Source organism: Eucyclogobius newberryi, unplaced genomic scaffold (genome assembly GCF_026437365.1).
Source record: "Eucyclogobius newberryi isolate DKJ021-1_F unplaced genomic scaffold, fEucNew1.0.hap1 SCAF_578, whole genome shotgun sequence".
NCBI lineage: Eukaryota > Metazoa > Chordata > Actinopteri > Gobiiformes > Gobiidae > Eucyclogobius > Eucyclogobius newberryi.
This window is the reverse complement of record NW_027316254.1, coordinates 25,001-30,000: the sequence shown is the minus strand read 5'-3', so window position 1 is coordinate 30,000 and position 5,000 is coordinate 25,001.

The window sequence follows — 5,000 nt, the reverse complement described above, 5'->3', positions numbered from 1 at the left end:
TCTGGAGGAGTGGGGGGTGGCCCTGGAGGTGCTCCGGGGGCTCCAGGGGCTCCAGGGGGTGCTCGGTGGGGGCCATGCCCAGCCAGAGTGTCCCTTCCCCGGGGTGAGTCTGGAGGAGTGGGGGGTGGCTCTGGAGGTGCTCCGGGGGTTCCAGGGGGTGGTCGGCGGAGGCCATGCCCAGCCAGAGTGGCCCTTCCCCGGGGTGAGTCTGGGGAGAGTGGGGGGTGGCTCTGGAGGGCCTCCGGGGGTTCCAGGGGCTCCAGGGGGTGCTTGGTGGAGGCCATGCCCAGCCAGAGTGGCCCTTCCCCGGGGTGAGTCTGGGGAGAGTGGGGGGTGGCTCTGGGGGTGCTCCGGGGGCTCCAGGGGGTGCTCGGCGGAGGCCATGCCCAGCCAGAGTGTCCCTTCCCCGGGGTGAGTCTGGAGGAGTGGGGGGTGGCCCTGGAGGTGCTCCGGGGGCTCCAGGGGCTCCAGGGGGTGCTCGGCGGAGGCCATGCCCAGCCAGAGTGTCCCTTCCCCGGGGTGAGTCTGGAGGAGTGGGGGGTGGCTCTGGAGGTGCTCCGGGGGCTCCAGGGGGTGCTTGGTGGAGACCATGCCCAGCCAGAGTGTCCCTTCCCCGGGGTGAGTCTGGGGAGAGTGGGGGGTGGCTCTGGGGGTGCTCCGGGGGCTCCAGGGGGTGCTTGGTGGAGACCATGCCCAGCCAGAGTGGCCCTTCCCCGGGGTGAGTCTGGGGAGAGTGGGGGGTGGCTCTGGAGGGCCTCCGGGGGTTCCAGGGGTTCCAGGGGTTCCAGGGGGTGCTCGGTGGAGGCCATGCCCAGCCAGAGTGGCCCTTCCCCGGGCAGAGTCTGGGGAGAGTGGGGGGTGGCTCTGGAGGTGCTCCGGGGGCTCCAGGGGCTGCTTGGTGGAGACCATGCCCAGCCAGAGTGGCCCTTCCCCCGGGTGAGTCTGGGGACAGTGGGGGGTGGCCCTGGAGGGCCTCCGGGGGTTCCAGGGGGTGCTCGGCGGAGGCCATGCCCGGCCAGAGTGTCCCTTCCCCGGGCAGAGTCTGGGGAGAGTGGGGGGTGGCTCTGGAGGTGCTCCGGGGGCTCCAGGGGTTCCAGGGGGTGGTCGGCGGAGGCCATGCCCAGCCAGAGTGTCCCTTCCCCGGGGTGAGTCTGGAGGAGAGTGGGGGGTGGCTCTGGGGGTGCTCCGGGGGCTCCAGGGGGTGCTCGGCGGAGGCCATGCCCAGCCAGAGTGTCCCTTCCCCGGGGTGAGTCTGGAGGAGTGGGGGGTGGCCCTGGAGGTGCTCCGGGGGCTCCAGGGGCTCCAGGGGGTGCTCGGTGGGGGCCATGCCCAGCCAGAGTGTCCCTTCCCCGGGGTGAGTCTGGAGGAGTGGGGGGTGGCTCTGGAGGTGCTCCGGGGGCTCCAGGGGGTGCTTGGTGGAGACCATGCCCAGCCAGAGTGGCCCTCCCCCGGGGTGAGTCTGGGGAGAGTGGGGGGTGGCTCTGGAGGGCCTCCGGGGGTTCCAGGGGCTCCAGGGGGTGCTTGGTGGAGGCCATGCCCAGCCAGAGTGTCCCTTCCCCGGGGTGAGTCTGGAGGAGTGGGGGGTGGCTCTGGAGGTGCTCCGGGGGCTCCAGGGGGTGCTTGGTGGAGACCATGCCCAGCCAGAGTGGCCCTCCCCCGGGGTGAGTCTGGGGAGAGTGGGGGGTGGCTCTGGAGGGCCTCCGGGGGTTCCAGGGGCTCCAGGGGGTGCTTGGTGGAGGCCATGCCCAGCCAGAGTGTCCCTTCCCCGGGGTGAGTCTGGGGTGAGTGGGGGGTGGCTCTGGGGGTGCTCCGGGGGCTCCAGGGGGTGGTCGGCGGAGGCCATGCCCAGCCAGAGTGTCCCTTCCCCGGGGTGAGTCTGGGGAGAGTGGGGGGTGGCTCTGGGGGTGCTCCGGGGGCTCCAGGGGGTGCTTGGTGGAGACCATGCCCAGCCAGAGTGTCCCTTCCCCGGGGTGAGTCTGGAGGAGTGGGGGGTGGCCCTGGAGGTGCTCCGGGGGCTCCAGGGGCTCCAGGGGGTGCTCGGTGGGGGCCATGCCCAGCCAGAGTGTCCCTTCCCCGGGGTGAGTCTGGAGGAGTGGGGGGTGGCTCTGGAGGTGCTCCGGGGGCTCCAGGGGGTGCTCAGTGGAGGCCATGCCCAGCCAGAGTGGCCCTTCCCCGGGCAGAGTCTGGAGGAGTGGGGGGTGGCTCTGGAGGTGCTCCGGGGGCTCCAGGGGTTCCAGGGGGTGGTCGGCGGAGGCCATGCCCAGCCAGAGTGGCCCTTCCCCGGGGTGAGTCTGGAGGAGTGGGGGGTGGCCCTGGAGGTGCTCCGGGGGCTCCAGGGGCTCCAGGGGGTGCTCGGCGGAGGCCATGCCCAGCCAGAGTGTCCCTTCCCCGGGGTGAGTCTGGAGGAGTGGGGGGTGGCTCTGGAGGTGCTCCGGGGGCTCCAGGGGGTGCTTGGTGGAGACCATGCCCAGCCAGAGTGTCCCTTCCCCGGGGTGAGTCTGGGGAGAGTGGGGGGTGGCTCTGGGGGTGCTCCGGGGGCTCCAGGGGGTGCTTGGTGGAGACCATGCCCAGCCAGAGTGGCCCTTCCCCGGGGTGAGTCTGGGGAGAGTGGGGGGTGGCTCTGGAGGGCCTCCGGGGGTTCCAGGGGTTCCAGGGGTTCCAGGGGGTGCTCGGTGGAGGCCATGCCCAGCCAGAGTGGCCCTTCCCCGGGCAGAGTCTGGGGAGAGTGGGGGGTGGCTCTGGAGGTGCTCCGGGGGCTCCAGGGGCTGCTTGGTGGAGACCATGCCCAGCCAGAGTGGCCCTTCCCCCGGGTGAGTCTGGGGACAGTGGGGGGTGGCCCTGGAGGGCCTCCGGGGGTTCCAGGGGGTGCTCGGCGGAGGCCATGCCCGGCCAGAGTGTCCCTTCCCCGGGCAGAGTCTGGGGAGAGTGGGGGGTGGCTCTGGGGGTGCTCCGGGGGCTCCAGGGGGTGCTTGGTGGAGACCATGCCCAGCCAGAGTGTCCCTTCCCCGGGGTGAGTCTGGAGGAGTGGGGGGTGGCCCTGGAGGTGCTCCGGGGGCTCCAGGGGCTCCAGGGGGTGCTCGGTGGGGGCCATGCCCAGCCAGAGTGTCCCTTCCCCGGGGTGAGTCTGGAGGAGTGGGGGGTGGCTCTGGAGGTGCTCCGGGGGCTCCAGGGGGTGCTTGGTGGAGACCATGCCCAGCCAGAGTGGCCCTCCCCCGGGGTGAGTCTGGGGAGAGTGGGGGGTGGCTCTGGAGGGCCTCCGGGGGTTCCAGGGGCTCCAGGGGGTGCTTGGTGGAGACCATGCCCAGCCAGAGTGGCCCTCCCCCGGGGTGAGTCTGGGGAGAGTGGGGGGTGGCTCTGGAGGGCCTCCGGGGGTTCCAGGGGCTCCAGGGGGTGCTTGGTGGAGGCCATGCCCAGCCAGAGTGTCCCTTCCCCGGGGTGAGTCTGGAGGAGTGGGGGGTGGCTCTGGAGGTGCTCCGGGGGCTCCAGGGGGTGCTTGGTGGAGACCATGCCCAGCCAGAGTGGCCCTCCCCCGGGGTGAGTCTGGGGAGAGTGGGGGGTGGCTCTGGAGGGCCTCCGGGGGTTCCAGGGGCTCCAGGGGGTGCTTGGTGGAGGCCATGCCCAGCCAGAGTGTCCCTTCCCCGGGGTGAGTCTGGGGTGAGTGGGGGGTGGCTCTGGGGGTGCTCCGGGGGCTCCAGGGGGTGGTCGGCGGAGGCCATGCCCAGCCAGAGTGTCCCTTCCCCGGGGTGAGTCTGGGGAGAGTGGGGGGTGGCTCTGGGGGTGCTCCGGGGGCTCCAGGGGGTGCTTGGTGGAGACCATGCCCAGCCAGAGTGTCCCTTCCCCGGGGTGAGTCTGGAGGAGTGGGGGGTGGCCCTGGAGGTGCTCCGGGGGCTCCAGGGGCTCCAGGGGGTGCTCGGTGGGGGCCATGCCCAGCCAGAGTGTCCCTTCCCCGGGGTGAGTCTGGAGGAGTGGGGGGTGGCTCTGGAGGTGCTCCGGGGGCTCCAGGGGGTGCTTGGTGGAGACCATGCCCAGCCAGAGTGGCCCTCCCCCGGGGTGAGTCTGGGGAGAGTGGGGGGTGGCTCTGGAGGGCCTCCGGGGGTTCCAGGGGCTCCAGGGGGTGCTTGGTGGAGGCCATGCCCAGCCAGAGTGTCCCTTCCCCGGGGTGAGTCTGGGGTGAGTGGGGGGTGGCTCTGGGGGTGCTCCGGGGGCTCCAGGGGGTGCTCGGCGGAGGCCATGCCCAGCCAGAGTGGCCCTTCCCCGGGGTGAGTCTGGGGAGAGTGGGGGGTGGCTCTGGGGGTGCTCCGGGGGCTCCAGGGGGTGCTTGGTGGAGACCATGCCCAGCCAGAGTGGCCCTTCCCCGGGCAGAGTCTGGGGAGAGTGGGGGGTGGCTCTGGAGGTGCTCCGGGGGCTCCAGGGGTTCCAGGGGGTGCTCAGTGGGGGCCATGCCCAGGCAGAGTGTCCCTTCCCCGGGGTGAGTCTGGAGGAGTGGGGGGTGGCTCTGGAGGTGCTCCGGGGGCTCCAGGGGGTGCTTGGTGGAGACCATGCCCAGCCAGAGTGTCCCTTCCCCGGGGTGAGTCTGGGGAGAGTGGGGGGTGGCTCTGGGGGTGCTCCGGGGGCTCCAGGGGGTGCTTGGTGGAGACCATGCCCAGCCAGAGTGGCCCTTCCCCGGGGTGAGTCTGGGGAGAGTGGGGGGTGGCTCTGGAGGGCCTCCGGGGGTTCCAGGGGTTCCAGGGGGTGCTCGGTGGAGGCCATGCCCAGCCAGAGTGGCCCTTCCCCGGGCAGAGTCTGGGGAGAGTGGGGGGTGGCTCTGGAGGTGCTCCGGGGGCTCCAGGGGCTGCTTGGTGGAGACCATGCCCAGCCAGAGTGGCCCTTCCCCCGGGTGAGTCTGGGGACAGTGGGGGGTGGCTCTGGAGGGCCTCCGGGGGCTCCAGTGGCTCCAGGGGGTGCTCAGCGGAGGCCATGCCCAGCCAGAGTGGCCCTTCCCCGGCCTCATATGCGGCAGA